The sequence below is a fragment of the Chenopodium album genome, chromosome 6 (genome assembly GCF_948465745.1).
Source record: "Chenopodium album chromosome 6, dcCheAlbu1.1, whole genome shotgun sequence".
In the NCBI taxonomy this organism is placed as follows: Eukaryota; Viridiplantae; Streptophyta; class Magnoliopsida; order Caryophyllales; family Amaranthaceae; genus Chenopodium; species Chenopodium album.
Window position 1 is genome coordinate 17,314,645 of NC_137839.1, and position 19,321 is coordinate 17,333,965.

Below are 19,321 nucleotides of genomic sequence, written 5' to 3' on the forward strand. Positions count from 1 at the left end.
ATTACAAACAACTAAACAAGCCTTTACATATATTTTCACCAAAAAAAACAAGCCTTACCATATATAATTAAAAAAAAAAAAAAAAAAAATGCAAAGGAATTTCTCGTATCTTCCGCCATTATTTCTCCAAAAAGAACAAAACAACCCACCAAATCCTCCAAATATATCTTCAATTTCAACAATTAAAAAAAAATAGAAAAAATCACTTATCATGATTATCTTCATGATAATTTTGGCAGAATTTCGTTTCAAAATCGGGAAATTTGCGAAACTAAACTAGCCCCAAAAAATTGAGAGGGAATTACTTTGATTTCATCTATTATTCCCTCCCCGATTTTGTGAAACACTCCGTATGTGGTGATTTATCCCTTGTCTATCTTTCTTTATCAAATTTTCCTCCCGTAATTTTACCCTAAGCAATTTCAAAAAACAATCTTACTAAACTCTGGACGAGCGAAGGGAGACGAATTAAAATAGCGTTTGGAGTTTGTGGCCGATCGAACTTGATTGGTCAGAGTACATATCACTATGCAAGGTAATTAAAATTTTCAATAATCAATAGAAGTAAATTGTTTTGGTTATTTTTAATTATTTTGAATTTAAAGTTTTCTTAATTTTAAGATTGAATTAATTTAGGGTTATTATTCAAAATTTTTAGATTGAACTACTTTGATTGTCGAATTGAAATTGAATGCTATAAAATCTATCAATTTGATGCAATGTTTATTATCTACTATTATACTATAAGGGAAGTTTTGATAAATGTATAACGCTATTTAAAAATATTAAAATGTATAATAAGGGTTGAATTTGGTGAAAATATGTGTTGATTAATGATTTGTGTCAGAAAAATAAAGAAGAGATATAGAAGAATGAACAGCATATAACAATGTGTTGTGTGGGAAAAGAGTGAAACAGATGTTGATTATGCATATCAAATAGTAGTAATAAACATAGGAGAACATGTATTTAAAAGGATTATGTTTGATCAAGGATATGATCATACGTGATACGCCATTAAGTTAATACTCCCAGCCCCAACATATAAGGATTTAGCAATTTGTGAAGGCTAATAATGATTTAGCAAGGTCAAAAGAATACATGATATGGTTTATTATAATATTGTTTAAGGATAATGGCTTTGGTTGCACACTGAAGTACTGAACTTAGTTCTTTATTTATTATCTGATTATCATTAATCTATTTTAAGTGCCTTTGGTTTTGGTAAAAAAATGACCAATGTATTCTTGAATCATTCACTAACCAGTTAAGCACTTAATTTTATCACTTATGAATTATCTATATTTAAAATGTTTTGATTGTTTGGTCTATTAATTGTAGTTATGGATTTCTTTACATTGTTATAGTGTGGTGTAATATTATTATGTAATTGTCACATATATACTGTAAGTAGTTTTTTTTGTTTGTTTGGGTTTTTTTTTTCTTAAGATTCTATTTGCTTATTTTTAAGAGTATTTGCATTTTTGTTTGAACAACATTTAATTGTACACAACTTTGATTTTGAGCAACCTATATCGTTAGTTTTTTAAAGCTTTGATTTCTAATATTTATTTTACACTTATATATGATTTTGTTTTTTTAGTGCTGATATGTCTAGATCGGGTGGAAAAGCACATTCAAAGTATGATTACATAAGCCAAAATGAGTATGAACAACAAAGTCTCAAGACAATTGAAACTAACAAGATTAGAATTAAGACATTGGGCATAAAGCGCATTACTGCCTGTTTGACAAGCTTAGTAAGTAGTTCGAAAGTTAAGAAAAGTAAGCAGAAGTACAATGTTTCCCTTGAGAAAGATGGTGATTATGTACCCGAGGAAAATGAGGAAGTTGAGTTCGAGCAAGAAACTCACAATGTGACTTCAAATAAAAAGTATTGTCTTATTTTTATAAGTTAGTTATTTTTATTTACTTTTCAAAGTTACAAATTATTAATTCCATACTTATACAATGGCAGGAGATTATACAATGAAGATGGCTAGAGATCGTATTGGAAGAAATTGAAGAAAATAATGTCTTTTTTTCAAGCTTAGAGTTTTAAAGAAAACTCTTTGTTATTTCACTTTATCAAATGTTTATAACAAGTCATGTAATTGTATTGAAGCTAGCTAAGTTATTTAGTAATAACTTAATTACATTTTTTAGATCAATAATGTAATGACTATTCTATTATAAATAAAAAAAATTTAGTTTAATTTAATGAAATCAACATTGTTAATCATAAAATTGGATACTCTATGAATAAATTGTGTATATCTGATTTAAAACCAATGTATGTATTAGAGGCATATATTATGTATTGTACTATTGTGCCTCCAAAAAAAATTCTCGTCAATTTTTATTTGCATCAAATATCATTAGCATTAATATACAAATTGCTTCTAATTATATTTTGTGACAAAATGATATGACTGCCCCTAAATGCATATGTTATTTGGAAGCAAATTTTAATGATGCCCCAAATCATATATTGAGGCAAAATTATATGATTGCCCTTGAATATATATGGTATTTTGTAGCAAGCTTTTATAATGCCTCTAATTATATTTAGAGGCAAGATTATATGGTTGCCTCTAAATATATGGGTTTTTAAAAGCAATATATTGTATTGCCTCTAAAAGAGGCTTTAGGGGCATTCCATTAATTAGCGACAGACTTATTAAGGGCACTTACTTTGTTGTCTCTAAAAGTAATTAGAGGCCACATCACTATCATTTGAGGCATGTTTTTCTTGCTTCTGTAAGTAATTTTTTTTGTAGTGTATGAAGGGGTAAATTATTGTTGTTGATTATCAATGCTAGATTAATTTCCTATTGATTGATTTAATGCTCTGTGACTAGATTAGGCCTATCTTTTATGCATGAGTTTGACAATATTAATTCAAGAATCGAGAGATGAGAATTAATGTTTAGGTCTAGTTTCAATAGGCAAGTTAATTTATAAATGGTTAAGTCAAGATTCGAGAGATGAGATAAATTAATTGTGTGATTGTAATAAGTAGCGAGAGCCCTTTACAATCTGGTTAATTGATGCATTGATGATTGACTATTATTGATTGTTGGTATTGCATGATGATTTCTTATTGGATTGTTTTAATGTTTTACAATTGCGTCTTGTAAAAGTATAGCAATATTAAATTGATGAATCGAGCAGATGTTAATTTGATATTAAAGGCTATTTTCGATAAGGACTTAGATCTAGTAAATTGCGAGAGCCTGTTAGATCTATGTTGGTTAATAAATTGCGAGAGCCTGTTAATCATGTTATTTATGCAATGTCAATGATCGATTACCCTATTTTACCCCAGAGTATTATTTATTCGTGAACCTATGCCCTAGATCCTTTTATATATTATTTTCTCCCTTTTCCTACTCTTTTTAGTTTAGTTTCATATTCAACTTTTAATATTGGTTACTTAAATAATTTAGATTATAATATTTAATTAGGAGTAAAAATACTTGTTTCCCTGTGGAGATCGACCCTACTTCCCTATCTACTTTAGTTAGTGAATTAGGTAATTATTTTTGATTAGGGGATACGACTTTACCCTGTCAAAATTTGGCGCCGTTGCCGGGGAAGCGGTTTTATTTTTATTTCTGATTATTTTTGTAGTCTAGATTTTTTCCCTTTTTTTTCTCAGTGAGCGTTAGTTCTCTGAGACAAATCTCATATTTGCTTCTAGTTTTTGTTTATGCCCAGGTGTTCCAGATCAGGTTACATCCCATTCGATCCTGAGATCGAACGTTCCTTCCATAGACAGAAAAACTTCTACAAGCAAATCCTGGCGGATTCTGGTGATAATAACAATAATCACCGAGATTCTCCAACTTGTTCTAGCAATTCAGAGGCATCATCAGACACAGAATCAGAGATGGCGGTTCCAAAGAAACTTAGTGATTATTCACAACCAAAGCTTATGGATTTTCCACATCTCACCCCTACTCCGACTCTTAATGGGGTTCAATTCGAAATCAAACCCCAATTTATAACGATGATAGAGAGGAAGCAATTCAGTGGAGCCAAGGGTGAAGACCCGAATCTTCACATTGCCGACTATTGTCAATATTGCAACACCATAAGGCAAGCCGGGGTCACTCAAGAACAAATCAGGGAGATTCTCTTTCCCTTTTCTTTAACTGAAAAAGCTAAATTGTGGTTTAATGGTCTAAATAGAACTACGCTTGGTATAACTGACTGGGAAACTCTTGTTTTGAATTTTTATAACAAATATTATCCTGCAGAGAGAACAACAGTACTACGGAGTGCGATTCAGAATTTCGCCCAAGAAGCCGATGAGTCTTTATATGAGGCTTGGGAGAGGTTCAAGGACTTACAAAGAGAATGCCCTCACCACAATTTAGCACAATGGCAGTTAATCCAAGCCTTTTATAACGGCATTGGAAATCCTTCTAGAATAATTTTAGACTCTGCAGCTAGTGGGAGATTTATGAATCTTAATGTTGATGACGCAGGTCAGGTTATTGAAGACATGGCAATACACAATTCCCAATATGGGAATCCCAGAGGATTTGCTAACAAGGGGAAACATAGCGTCGACTCTGTATCCTTTTTGCAAGCTCAACTGACCTCTATTTGTCAAAAATTAGATAATCTGAGCACTGCTAACGTAGCCAATGTTTCTGCGATTAATAATAATTCTAATGAGGCTTTCTGTGAAAATTGTGGTATTGTAGGTCATTGGGAGCAGGATTGCAGGAGTTCCGTAGAGCAAGTTAATGCCTTCCACGCTTATAGGCAGAATAACCCATACTCCAACACTTACAATCTTGGGTATCGAAATCATCCATACCTTTCCTACCGGAGCACTAATGTTCAAAATCCACCACCACAAGAACCACAGGTGCCACAGCAACAGCAGCAGAAATACTATCATCCCAATGCTGGCCAAAAGAATCAACCACAACAATCCCCCTCACCTTCAGACCCTTCTTTAGGGGAAATTAGAGCAATGTTGGTTAATATGCAAAAGCATATGGAGAACAGAGATGCGACAATTGATCAAATTCTAGCACATAACAAAATTGTAGATAATCAAATTGCGCAACTCTCCGCTACTCTACAAGCACGCCAACAGGGAGCCCTGCCGGCACAGCCGACTAGGCCTACGGATCAAGCATTTGCAATTACTCTAAGGAGTGGTTCAAACTATGAAGGGCCCTCTATGCCCAGAGGTAAAACTCCGGAGAAGGTGGCTACTCCAGACAAAGAGGAGAATGCTCAAAAGCCAATTATCAAACTTCCTTTCCCCAATCGTCAATTGAAGACAAACTTGGATAAGCAGTTTGGTAAGTTCCTGGAGGTGGTTAAGGATTTGAAGGTAACAGTTCCCTTTACTGAATTGATCACACAAATCCCCTCATATGCAAAATTTATGAAAGAAATTTTGACGAGAAAAAGGTCTATTAGTGAGGTAGAGACAGTAGCTTTCACTGCAGAGTGTAGTGCCGTACTTCAAAATAAGTCTCCACCTAAATTGAAAGATCCAAGTAGTTTTTCTATCCCTTGTCATATTGGTAATCTTCTGATTGATAATGCATTATGTGATTTGGGTGCGAGTGTTAGCGTTATGCCATTATCTATGTGTTCTAAGTTAAATATGGGTAAATTAAAAGCTACCAATATAACTCTGCAAATGGCCGACCGTTCTTTCAAGTACCCCCTAGGTCTTTTAGAGGACGTCCCCGTTAGAGTAGGTAAATTTTATATACCTGTAGACTTTGTTGTTCTTGATATGGCTGAGGATATGCAAACCCCAATTATTTTGGGTAGACCACTCCTTATCACTGCAGGAGCAGTCATAGATGTTAGAAGTGATAAGCTAACACTATCTGTAGGGGACGATAAAGTGGTTTTTAATCTGAATAATACCCTCAAACGCTCCATGACTGAGGAGAAATGTTTCAGTGTTAATGTGGTTGTAAATTATTCTAATAAGCCCCAAGCTCTTGAAAAAGATCCCTTGGAGGCGGTATCTTGTGTTGCATCCCTTTCAGATGAGATAGACAAATGGCAGAAGGAAGTCGATGCAATAGAAAGAGCATTCTACAATGTTGGTCTTGGTTTCGAGGATGAACAATTGGAACCGATAGAGCAAGTTATGCGAATCGAGCCTACGGTAAGTGTTCCGCCAGATCGAGTTGCAAGTGTTGAACACAATGACAATTTGAAGCAACTTTCGATCGAAGAAGGGTTTTTAGTGCGTAGCATTGAAGATCCCCCAACCCAAGTCATGGAGGATCTACCAGATAAGGCGACTTGGCGTCCCACAGGACATGTTAGGAAGCCGCATCGCGGCCTAAACATCGCTAGACCGGGTGAGAAACCACCCGATCAAGCGTTAGGCCAAGGATCTTAGGAATTGTACTTGGTAAGAAGGTCGTGCGGGACCTAGATAAACCAGCGCTTTGCGGGAGGCAACCCGTATTTTTAATGTTTTTTGGACCAGTTTTTCTTTTCGTTTTCTTAAGTGAGGAGAGATGGGGGAATTTAATGAGTCTTTTTTGAGTATTTGTGCAGGTTTGAAGGAAAATAGTTAGACAACTTTTTGAGAACAGAAGGAAGTTTGCCCCTGATTTAGTCTCGGGCCCGACCAAGCGAAGCTCGCCCGATCGGGCGCGAGAGTAGAGTTCCAAAAATAAGAATTTTCGCCCGACCGGGCGAGAGCTGCCCGACCGGGCGCGAATTTTGACGTTTACGGACTAATTTGTCCGCCCGATAGGGCAAGCCTCGCCCGATCGGGCGCAAGAGCAAGGTGAAAATCAGGTAATTAGATCGCCCGATCGGGCGAATGACGCCCGACCGGGCGCGGAAACAAGATGAAAATTTTTGGCCAGATCGCCCGACCGGGCGAGAAGCGCCCGACCGGGCGCGAGAATCAGCCCAAAACTCTTCAGATCGCCCGATCGGGCGACCCACCGCCCGACCGGGCGTGAGTCCATTTACGCGTCTCTTCTTCTTTCTTTCTTCTTTCTTTCTTCATTTCTTCTTTCCTCCATTACTTTCTCTCTCTAAAACTCAAATTTTCTCTGACTTCTCTCTAAGATTTCTCCTCCATTACCAATCCAAATTCAAAACTTTTTATATATTTGTAATCCTCTCTTCATCCTCTTCACTCTCATACAAAAAATTTTCAGTTTTAATTCAAAAAAAAATTTCGACCCATTTCTCTACATGGCTTCAAAGAGGGCAAGATCAATTTTTGGTAGGAACTCCAGCTCGAGGGAGGAGTACGACCCAGACTTACAGCTCCCGTATTGGCCGACGATCCGGATCGTGAGCCGGGAACAGAAAGAACGTTTGGAGCATTTGGTCGGTCGTGAGGTAATCCCTTCTCGGTGGTTACACCGCCCTACCTTAGAATCATATGGTTTGTTTGATTATGTTAAACGATTTTTGAATGATATTGGCATGAGAAAATTCGTTGACATGCATTATCCTACATACCGAGAACTTACATGTGAATTTTTGTCCACTTTTCATGTTGTTAGTAGTAGAAATGGACCTAATTTATTTTTCAGGTTAAACAATAGAAATATTAGTTTAACTTTTGTTGAATTTTGTAAAATTTTTGAATTAAATTCTGAATTATCTCACCAGTGGCATGAAGATTATAAAATGGGTGATTTATATTTTGCTTTGACTGGTTTACCTGCCCCCGACCCCCAACATGCTAGTACCAAACCCATTCACCACCCTGTCCCGAAAATCTGGCAAAGGTTTGCGGGATTGTGTTTCTTGGGTAGGGCCGAGCCTCATAACGCTCAAACCAACGAACTAGCTATAATAGGACATTATGTATACGGGTTCGGGAAATTGAACATAGGCAGGTTCATAGTTCATCACCTGAGTCGGCATGCCACAGCCAGCACCACTTCCAAGTCCCCTATCCGTTTAGGTGGCCTTATCACTCGATTAACGGTGAAAAAGGCCGGTTTTGTAGTAGACGGACCCCACCAGCTAACTAACTGTGGACCAGATACCTACATGACTGCTAGGTATTTTGAGGATGTGGGGTGGGTTAGGCCGGATAGTGAGCAGACACCCTTTTGGTGTATTCGGACTGGGAACGAGCAACCTTTGCCCATTTTTCCTCTTCCCAGTCCAGACTTGACCGCCTTTCCCCCAGGGCAACTTTCCTATACCTATGATGCTTTAGTTGCCAACGCTAGGGGACAGGCACCACCACCACCACCACCAGTTCCACCACCTCAGCCCCAGCCCGAGGTGGCTTTCTCTCCACCTCGTATGTCTCATTCCGTCCCTCATGTTGACTCTGACCCAGTTTGGGATTTTCAGAGTATAGGTCAGGCCCTAGGACGTATTGAGCATGCACAGACTGACCTTAGGAGGATGGTGGGCTCTATTGACCACAGGCTAGGGTACCTAGAGAGGAACCAGGGTAGAGCTCTCTACCCTATGTAAGATGATTATGCTCGTCGGGGCAACATTCCCGACGACGCTATCCACCCTGACTGGTTTCAGCCTCCACCCTAGGGATACGGTAGGGATCCCACTGCCCGTGGTATTTACTCTGACTATTCTTCCTTTTTCGGGTACGGGCAGGACATTCCTTTTGGGGGACCGGCGGGGGGGAGTTTTCACGCTGACTATTTTGGTGGTAGCTCTTCTGGTGCAGGTGGTGCAGGTGGCAGTGGAGGTGCGGGCTTCGGCTCGATGGACGAGGATGATGAAGACTAGCTATGCGGGGCTAGTTTCCGAGCCAATGAGGACATTGTCTGATTCTGGCTTGGGGGAGTTTTTGATTTGGTATTTTTCTTTTTTCTCTTTTCCTTTATTTTTGGTGTGTTTTCTTAGGTTAGATTTTTCGCTTTCTAGGTTAGCTTTATTGCTTTATTTATATATAAAAATACAAAAATACGTTCCAATGAATTATAAATTATGCTTTCCTGTGCCCCTTGATGAAAATTTTTCGAAATTGTTTTGATTTTTGGTTATTGATGATAAATATTGTGATTAGTTGATCATGATTTGATGTTTGATTGCCTTGAAACCTTAACATGCGTCAATTTTGTCCAACTACTTGTGAATATAGTGCTTGACTAGTTGATTTGGTAAGGATTGTGTGATAGTTCCATAATTCCTGGTATGTCAACGAATTTGAGTATTGGTTTGCTACTATTAGTAATATTTATATGATTCATTATTATGCACATTGTGGAGGACGAAGGCATTTGTTCTTTTAGGTAGCCTCCAGATATTGTAGATACATTTGTTCCCTTCTTGCTACCCATGTTGTTGCCTTGACCTTTTGTTGTTTATTAGCCACATTACAAACCTATTTTGCCCCATTGGTTACTAGTCCCAAGCTTGGCTTGGGGGAGCTATTAGTGAGTGAGGTGAGGGAGTTTGTAGTGTGCTATTTATTTGCACAATTTGGGTGGGATTTTGAGAAGTAGTTTTGTTGATTGTTCATGTTTATTTTTGATGAGTTTGAGAGTTATATTTTCTTGAAAAAAATAAAGCATGATATTATGAAAAAAAAAAAAGAGAAGTTCAAAGAAAAAAATGTGAAAAAATAAGCGAACTTCAAAAGAAAAAAAAAATGTTCAAATGTTCTAGTTGGAGGTTTGTAAAAAATAATTTTGAGCCTCAATGGAAAAATTTCAAGTTTGGAAAATAAAGTTTGTTTATCCACTTCTTCATTATTATATTTTTATGAGTGAAATTGTAAGAGTTGGGTTTATTTATTATGATTGGAGTATATTTGGTTGATGTTAGAATTGGTTATGTAGGAGATGTTGATCATTATTTATTTTTGATCATGAGTTTTATTAGGATTGGCTCCTTTAAGCATAGCTTTTCTCTCACGTATTTCTAAATTTATCCTACCCTTTACCCTAGCCTTACATTACAAGCTTTAAAGACCTTCCGACCTTTGTGCATAGAATTGTATGAATGTGAAAGTGTTGCTTATCAATGCAAGTTATGATTTGGCATATTTCGAGTCGACTAGTAGGATTGAGCGTTCATTGTTTTTATACGCACGAGAGTGTGAGTTGGGAGGGCATTGTTCACATTAAAGGGGTGGTTGGAGAGCGATCGAGTACATCTTTTACTCGCCACATAAATGAGAGTCGAGTGTGTGAGCACTAGTCTTGAATTCTATATGCTCTTGTGGTTTGCTCTGTTTGACAATTGTTAGGGAAGATTGGTAATTGGATGGATTTGATTGGTTGACTCTGAAGCGTGTTTATTTGATTTACCCTGGATCGCTTGTGCTTGATTTTTACTTATTGGGGTGAAGCATATTTATTGATTCATTGATGAGATCTTTGCTTAGGAACAAGCAAAGGTTTGGCTTGGGGGAGTTTGATGTATCCATTTTATATAGTATTTTACTCCCGTCCCTTGGTCATAATTAGTAGTGTTTTTGGCTTTTTAGAGCCACTTTTATTACTAATTGGTGTTTTCTATTGCTTTCGTAGATTTGGTTGACTTTTGCAGGGATTTATGCTTTTGGAGTATTTTCCCGAGATATTTAGGAGCAATCACGAGCACTGGAGAAGCACGACCAGATTTTATAGCCCAGGGCCGGTTGGAGCCATCGAACCGGTGATTAAGGGCTCGGTAGAGGTGATACCGGGGCGTTTGGACTGAGTATTCAAGACCCTAAAAAGAAACCCAGATTGACCCGAAGAATTGGAGCCCAATCGAAGTCCAAATATTGGCCCAAATGATCCGCCCGGCCAAAAAGGCTGGCGCCCGAAGGCGCGCCCGGCCGGGCGGGAGGAGCGCTAGGTGACGCGCCCGGCCGGGCGCGAGATTGTTATTAGAGGTGAAAAAAGGCGCGCCCGATCGGGCGCGTGTTTATTTAGGAGACAATTAGAGTCGTTTTAATTTGTTTTAGTTTAGGATTTTTGTACGGAGTATTAATACTCCTCCGTAATACGATTTTAGGACCTCTTCTTCTTCTCTTAATCCTTTCTCTTAGACTTTCTCTCTCTACTTAGTTTTCTCTTTCTAAACTCTCTCTCTAAACCTTTGTTATTATTTCTTTAATTAATTCCAGATTTACTTTGGTGACGATTTCTCTTCCCTTAATCTTAGTTATTTATTTTATTCCTTTGATCATGATTTATTTTATTGCTTTGCTTAGTTTATATTTAATTATGTGTGAGTAGTTTAATTTCTAGGGTTTATGGGGATCTAATAAATGATATGAAGGGGTAAATTATTGTTGTTGATTATCAATGCTAGATTAATTTCCTATTGATTGATTTAATGCTCTGTGACTAGATTAGGCCTATCTTTTATGCATGAGTTTGACAATATTGATTCAAGAATCGAGAGATGAGAATTAATGTTTAGGTCTAGTTTCAATAGGCAAGTTAATTTATAAATGGTTAAGTCAAGATTCGAGATATGAGATAAATTAATTGTGTGATTGTAATAAGTAGCGAGAGCCCTTTACAATCTGGTTAATTGATGCATTGATGATTGACTATTATTGATTGTTGGTATTGCATGATGATTTCTTATTGGATTGTTTTAATGTTTTACAATTGCGGCTTGTAAAAGTATAGCAATATTAAATTGATGAATTGAGCAGATGTTAATTTGATATTAAAGGCTATTTTCGATAAGGACTTAGATCTAGTAAATTGTGAGAGCCTGTTAGATCTATGTTGGTTAATAAATTGCGAGAGCCTGTTAATCATGTTATTTATGCAATGTCAATGATTAATTACCCTATTTTACCCCGGAGTATTATTTATTGGTGAACCTATGCCCTAGATCCTTTTATATATTATTTTCTCCCTTTTCCTACTCTTTTTAGTTTAGTTTCATATTCAACTTTTAATATTGGTTACTTAAATAATTTAGATTATAATATTTAATTAGGAGTAAAAAGACTTGTTTCCCTGTGGAGATCGACCCTACTTCCCTATCTACTTTAGTTAGTGAATTAGGTAATTATTTTTTATTAGGGGATACGACTTTACCCTGTCAAGCGGCCTCCACCCAGGCATTCCGATCACATGACCTTACTGAATATATTAGCTTTCTAATAATTCTGAACCCGCTATCAGAATAATACACTTGTTCGAAGGACACTATTCCTTTCAATCTCCCACTTGTCCTTCCGGACAAGTGTGCATTTAGTGTATAGCCCTTATCCTATGTCATTTCATGTCTCTTCATTAACTACAGAGTAAGATTACTAGTCATCTCTGTTACGTCCAGAAGTGTTTCTCGAAATCCGAGTTTGACTGTTAATAAGCAAATGATTTCTAAAATCCATCTGAGCACGGCCATGCATTTTTCACAGTCTCGCTCTTCGAGAGGCCTTGTAAACAACAAGACATGTTCTCTATTATTAGTAGGGGGACATTTCCAGTCTTGTAATGTAGCTTCTCTTACTGAGAGGACTCACCCGCCCGATATCTGTCTTTATAATCCCCAGTTACAGCAGACGTTTGGCGGATACCAAAGCGGACCAGTACTCAAACAAGAGATCTCCCACTACTCATGGTCAAAGGAAAAGAGTTCCGATAGTAATAATGAGAAAATACTTATGACGATTTTTAAATCTCTTAAAGTATCCTCATAGGTCGATCCAGTATGGTTCTAAACCAATACCTGTGCAAATGATTTATATCCTCATAGCACAAGAAACGGTGCTACAAATCATACTACACACTAATCTCCGATGGTCATCAATCGTCCACAAAATATGACCTTGATTAGGGATAATTTTTTATTAAAATATTCAATGTTCACTTAATAGGTGTTTCTTTATCCAAGCCATTGACTTGATACCCTATTTTGAATATTTATTAAAATCGAATGGACTCATTATTTAATTCTAAACCACAATTAAATAGAGACGGAGTGATTTAAATTGCATGAAAATTTTAATTACTCCAAAACTGAATGGTTCATCATGGTTGTTTTGGGTGTTTTTGTCCCTCGGGAGAGTTACAACACGAAGACTGATCCGGGATGAGCTGAACCTGCAAAACAAACGGAGACACCTGTTGGGTGGTGCTCCGCCTCCGACGCACAAGTCAATAACTTGAAACGGGATAAAGAGAACGGAAGTTTAGGTGAGTATCTGCTCAGATTCCAAGCTCAGGTGTTTCTCTGATGTAAGAGAATGCAGTTGTAATAAATGGTAAAAACGTGTCCTCAAAATGAGGGACATCTCCCTATTTATAGGGTCATTGGGAATTGCCCCTGATTAGGTCACTGAACCCTAATCATTGGTGGGCTGCGCCGTATTCCGGCTTTCTCGGGATTTGGGCCTGAAGGCCGCCTTTTCCCTTTTATCTTTGGAATGACACGTGTCAAACAGGGATTGGTCCATTTTGGACCAATCTGAGGCTGACACGTGTCACCCTCTGATTGGGCCACGTGGCAGGGTAAAAATACCCTAAACAATGGTGCTTTACATCAACATTGTTCAAAATTTGATTAAAACACTATAAAATGGAATTCAAAGCCAGTTCATGACATGCTTGATTCCCATTGCCTAAATGTGTTTGTTGTGCTTCACTTGAGACAAAGGTTTAGTAAGTGGATCGGCTACATTGTCATCCGTTCCAACTTTGCAAATTCTGGTTTCACCTTCTGACTTCCATTCTCGAATCATGTGAAATCGCCTCTGGACATGTTTGACCTTCTGATGCTCTCATGGCTCTCTAGCCTGAGCAATAGCTCCATTGTTGTCACAATAGAGGTCTATTGGACCCTTGATGGAGGGTACAACACCAAGTTCATCAATGAACTTGCGAATCTAAACTGCCTCCTTGGCTGCCTCAGATGCTGCCAAGTACTCGGCTTCAGTTGAAGAATCAGCGGTTGTGCTTTGCTTTGCACTCTTCCAACTAAACGCTCCTCCATTGAGACAGAATATGTATCCTGATTGTGACTTGAAGTCGTCTCTGTCTGTCTGGAAGCTTGCGTCAGTATATCCCTCAACAACCATTTCATCTTTACCACCATAAACCAGGAATTTATCCTTGTTCCTTTTCAGGTACTTTAGAATAATTTTGGCCACAGTCCAATGCGCCTCTCCTAGGTCTGATTGGTATCGGCTCGTAGCACTTAAGGCATACGATACATCTAGCCTAGTACATATCATGGCATACATGATCGATCCAATAAGCGAAGCATATGGAATTCGACTCATCCTTTCTCGCTCATCAGGTGTCTTTGGACACTGCTTCTTGCTTAAGGTTATGTCATGTGACATGGGTAGGTGCCCTCTCTTGGCTCCTTCCATTTGGAATCGAGCCAGTACCTTATCGATGTAAGTACTCTGACTCATTCCAATCATCCTTTTAAATCTATCCCTATAGATCTTGATGCCTAATATGTACTGAGCCTCTCCCAAGTCTTTCATTGAAAAACATTTCCCGAGCCAAGTCTTTACAGACTCTAGCAATGGAATGTTATTTCCAATGAGAAAAATGTCATCGACATATAAGACTAGGAAGGCGATGTCACTCCCACTGACCTTCTTGTAAACACAAGACTCATCTGGATTCTTGATAAAACCAAACTCACTGATGGCTTCATCAAATCGCAGATTCCAACTCCTGCTTGCTTGCTTTAATCCATAGATGGACTTCTTAAGCTTGCATACCTTCTTAGGATTATTCTGGTCGACAAAACCTTCAGGCTGTGTCATATACATAGTTTCTTCCAAAATCCCATTGAGGAAGGCGGTTTTGACGTCCATCTGCCATACTTCATAATTGTAATATGCAGCAATCGCTAGAAGAATTCGAACGGACTTAAGCATAGCAATTGGAGAAAAGGTTTCATCATAATCAATACCATAAATTTTCCTGTAACCTTTTGCTACCAGCTTTGCTTTGTAAATAAATACATTTCCATCTTTGTCGGTTTTCATCTTGAAAATTCATTTACATCCGATAGGTGTGTAACCTGCGGGTAAATTAACCAAGTCCCATACTTGATTTTCAAACATGGAGTCCATTTCGTATTTCATGGCCTCTTGCCATTTTGCAGAGTCAGGGCTCGTCATAGCTTGCTTGTAGGTTGCCGGCTCATCTCCATCCACTACTAGGATGTCCTGATCTTCGGTTAATACAACACCGAGATATCTGTCAGGTTGAGATCTTGGCCGAGTCGACCTACGTAGGGTAATGGACTGAGCATTTGCATTGTCGGGTTGACTTTGCATATTTTGACTTTGACCAATGTCAACATCTGCTTGGTAAGCACTTTGATTGTCAACTTGTCCTTGTTGCTCGTCCTCTCGAACTTCGTCGAGTTCGATTTTCCTCCCACTTGTCATTTTGGAGAGATGCTCTTTCTCCAAGAAGACACCATCACGAGCAACAAACACTTTGTTCTCGGATTTGTTGTAGAAGTAATACTCTTTGGTTTCTTTTGGATAACCCACAAAGTAAACCTTGTCAGATTTTGGATGAAGTTTGTCAGAGATGAGTTTCTTGACATATGCTTCGCATCCCCAAATCTTGAGAAAAGACAACCTTGGCGGTTTGCTTGTCCATGATTCATATGGAGTCTTTTCCACTACTTTTGACGGAGCACGATTTAGAGTGAGTGTCGTAGTTAAAAGTGCATGTCCCCAGAAAGAGATTGGAAGTTCACTAAGACCCATAGTAGATCGGACCATGTCTAATAGGGTTCGATTCCTCCTTTCAGATACTCCATTCCATTGAGGAGTTCCCGGTTGTGTCAACTCTGAAAGTATTCCATGTTCTTTCAGATGGTCATCGAACTCTTGGCTCAAATATTTGCCACCTCGATCCGATCGAAGCGCTTTGATTTTCTTGCCGAGTTGGTTTTCAACTTCTTTCTGAAATTCTTTGAATTTATCATACAATTCAGATTTGTGCGACATTAGATAGACATAGCCATATCTACTAAAGTCGTCCGTGAAGGTTATGAAATACCGATAACCACTCCTTGCGGGTGTACTCATTGGTCCACATACATCGGTGTGTATTAGTCCCAACAAGTCACCAGCCCTTTCTCCTAACTTGGAGAATGGTTGATTTATCATCTTGCCTAATAAACATCCTTCGCAATTCTCAAAGGATTCTAAATCAAATGAGTCAAGAATACCTTCTTGTAGAACTTTCTTGATGCGTTTGATGTTAATGTGGCCAAGGCGACAATGCCACAAGTAAGTTTGACTAAACTGTGTAGTCTTAGATTTCTTTGTATTGGTATCAAACATTTGTCTAAAAACACGTGAAAGTGTCATTCCATAAATATGTTCAAGACATCAAAACAAAAGGTCTTGATTTGATGAAAATGACGTCCAACGTCGGAAATACATCAAAAGTATGGTAGAAAAAAACTAAATAAGTTCTACTTCTTTAGACAAAACATGAGATTACAAGTTTCTCTTGGATAGATCACTTCCATCCTACTTGTGAACTCGATTCCTCTTGAAAAAGCACCGCTCACTTAGTTCCTGAAAAAGGAGTGTGATGTGAGTCAATTTTCCGATATCTAATACCTTTTAAAATTGCTTATATTCAAGTGTATAAGATGATACCTGAGGTTGAGGTTACTTTTCCTTTTGCCTTATCATCCAGATACATGCCGCATTCTCTTTTGTAGTGTTCGGGATTACCACAATAGAAGCAGCGCATCTTCCTCTTGTCTTTGAACTCCTTCTTCCTTGGTCTAAGGGTAAAGTTAGCCTTCTTGCAAGAATAGGTCTTTTGGAGCTCTTGGATGACTTCCCTTAAGGACAGTCTATCCCTATTGGCGGTGAGACGCATCTTAAGCCCCACATACCCCGAGTGAAGAGAGTTAAGAAGCATGTGAGCCGCTTGCTCGTCTTCCACTAGTTTGCCAATTAGCTCCAGATAGTTGAATAACCTTGTCATGTTAATTACATGAGCTTGAAGTGGCATTCCGGGCCTAAGTCTCGCACTGTAGACTTTTCCCCATACCTCTTGTCTTTCTTTCGAGAGACAACCTTCTTGCGGTGGCTTGATCCTCATTTTGGAGAGTGACCTAGTCACATCCTCCACATGACCATCATAATTGCCCCTAGCACTCTTGGTGACCCTCATATTGACCACATCCTCAAGAGCTTTGATCATCATGTCCGGAAAATAGCCGGAGAAAACCCTTCTCCATTGATCCGGGATGGAGTTTGCCATGAGTTTGGAAACTCTCTTGCAATCTATATTCCATTCTTCATGAGCTTCATCACTCATGATCCCTTTCGAGTAGAAGCTCGGGATTGGAGTGTCCAAGATATGCTCTAGGTAGCAATTACTGAGTGTCTTTCGGAGTTCATCTTCCCATTCCTTGAAGTTCACCAAATTGAGCAAAAATGGTAACTTTTCGGGAAGTTCCGGGTACATAAGGTCGTTGTCATTAGTTGAAGACATGATTCTACAATTGAAAGAATTTTGATGAAAAACCATTCAAATATACTTAAATAAGATTGAATTTTATTCATGCAAATTTTCAATACTTATTTAACGTCTTATTCACACGTAAAATTTGTCCCTATTTTGTGAAAATAAGGCGATTCCAAGATCCGAAGAAACAAAGAGTGTTTAAGCATGCTTTGGCTTGTTTTAAACACTCAATCTTCTAGGGTAATCATTGCCTTGCTAATAGCTCTAAGCCACTCTTGGTTAGACAATCGTCGCATCTAATGCATCTTTGACGATGTATCTCTTTTGCCACGGTATGTGAGGACTCCTCACTCTTACCGATGAGTTAAACCAAAACCAACGTGCACACCCGGTGTGCCTTATGCCCCTTGGAGAAGTGATGGCACCTCGCTTTGGAGTAGCCTACCATCACTCTCGTTCGGTTAGTAAGTGTTGTTTTGGAAAGGCAAGTTTGACTCAATATTATTAGGGACCTAGGATTTCTATGTTGGTTGATTTAAGTGAACTTAACTAATCATCGCAACATCAAGAAAACCTAAACATGCATCTAACGAATAATTCACACATATATATATAAGCATAAAATATAAAGCGAAATTATAGATGCATATTGGCAACTAGCATGACCCCTTGAGATCTTCATATCTTCAAAAGGTCTTCATTTGCAATTCAAAGCTTTGTCTTCCAAGGTACGCCGTCTTCAAGACTTAACCAAACTATGCAAAAACTAGTGTCTACAACTAGGAATGATCTAAATAATAAAGTACAAAAATACTTAATGGTGCGTAGACCGTATTTAGATTTACAAAAATACATAACGGCACGTAATCCGTATTTTCTATCCTAGTCGGGTCCCACTAGTTGCCATTTCATAAAACCTGTGAGAAAGAATATATATATATATATATTCCATTCATCCATTCACTATTTGTGAATGGCCCATGCAATTTACAAAATTAAAACAAGTAAAATGCATTTAAACAACGCGTGCACTAGTAACATTAAAACCACTGTTGGGGTTTGGTGAGTCCGACTCACCGCGGAAACAAACCCCGACCCAAGGAACCACTCGCAATAATTAAAATCACAAAGCATAAATAAATAAACACAAAGAAAAGATAACGAATCTTACCCTTGAAGCGAGCTTCGCCCAAAAACCGGGGCTCTTACTTGAAAGCTACGAGCACGTCAAGCGCCGCGCCTCCGACGGTATCCACCCACAAATGGGGCGAACACAACTTTAAGGTTCGTTACCTTGGGGTTAGCAAGGTCCGACCAAAACTCGAGTGTTATATGAGTTTAAGAGTTTTTCCAATATTATGGAATGCTCTATTTAACTCCCACTCAAGCATCATTTCCAATGCCCCAAGTTGGGTATTTATAGGGAATGATGGGAGTATGAAAATCTCTCCCATCAATGTGGGACAATGAGATTTTCACATTTTATTTTAAAGCTAAAATAAAATTATTAAGCAAACTATTAATAAATCAACAAGGGTCAAGCATACATGAGGGAGTAGGTGAGGACCACTTGGAGATGGGGACCAAACTTGCTCCCCACTCTCTCCTTCACCTTGCGCCACATGGCAACCCCACTTACTCCATAATCTAAGCTTCCCCTTATTCACGGCCCTATGGCCCGAGCCAAGTCACGAGCCAAGCCCGAGCCCGGCCCGAGCCCAGCCTGCACCAGCCCGCACCTGGCCCGCACCCAGCCCGCACCAGCTGCTGCGGTTGCTGCCGTGGTGCGGCTGCTGTCGTGGCGCGGCGCGGCTGCTGTTGTGCCTAGCCGCGGCTGGCCGTGGCTGCCAGCTCGTCTTGCCCCTAGCATTCGGATGCTCGGGGCACACCGATGCTAGGGGTATTTACGGGAACATTGTTGATTTATTATTATT

At 38.7% G+C, this 19,321-nt stretch overlaps 1 long non-coding RNA gene and 1 other non-coding gene across 2 annotated transcripts; one reads left to right on the forward strand and one right to left on the reverse strand.

The window, feature by feature from the left end:
- Positions 1-258: 258 nt before the first annotated feature.
- LOC145634679 (uncharacterized) lies at positions 259-2,226 on the forward strand. The gene is made up of 3 exons (XR_014113473.1): positions 259-535; positions 1,604-1,894; positions 1,979-2,226. It is a non-coding gene; the product is annotated as an uncharacterized LOC145634679 (long non-coding RNA).
- A 2,047-nt stretch (positions 2,227-4,273) lies between these two features.
- LOC145637500 (small nucleolar RNA R71) lies at positions 4,274-4,380 on the reverse strand. The gene has a single exon (XR_014114276.1). It is a non-coding gene; the product is annotated as a small nucleolar RNA R71 (small nucleolar RNA).
- Between the last annotated feature and the right edge of the window lie 14,941 nt (positions 4,381-19,321).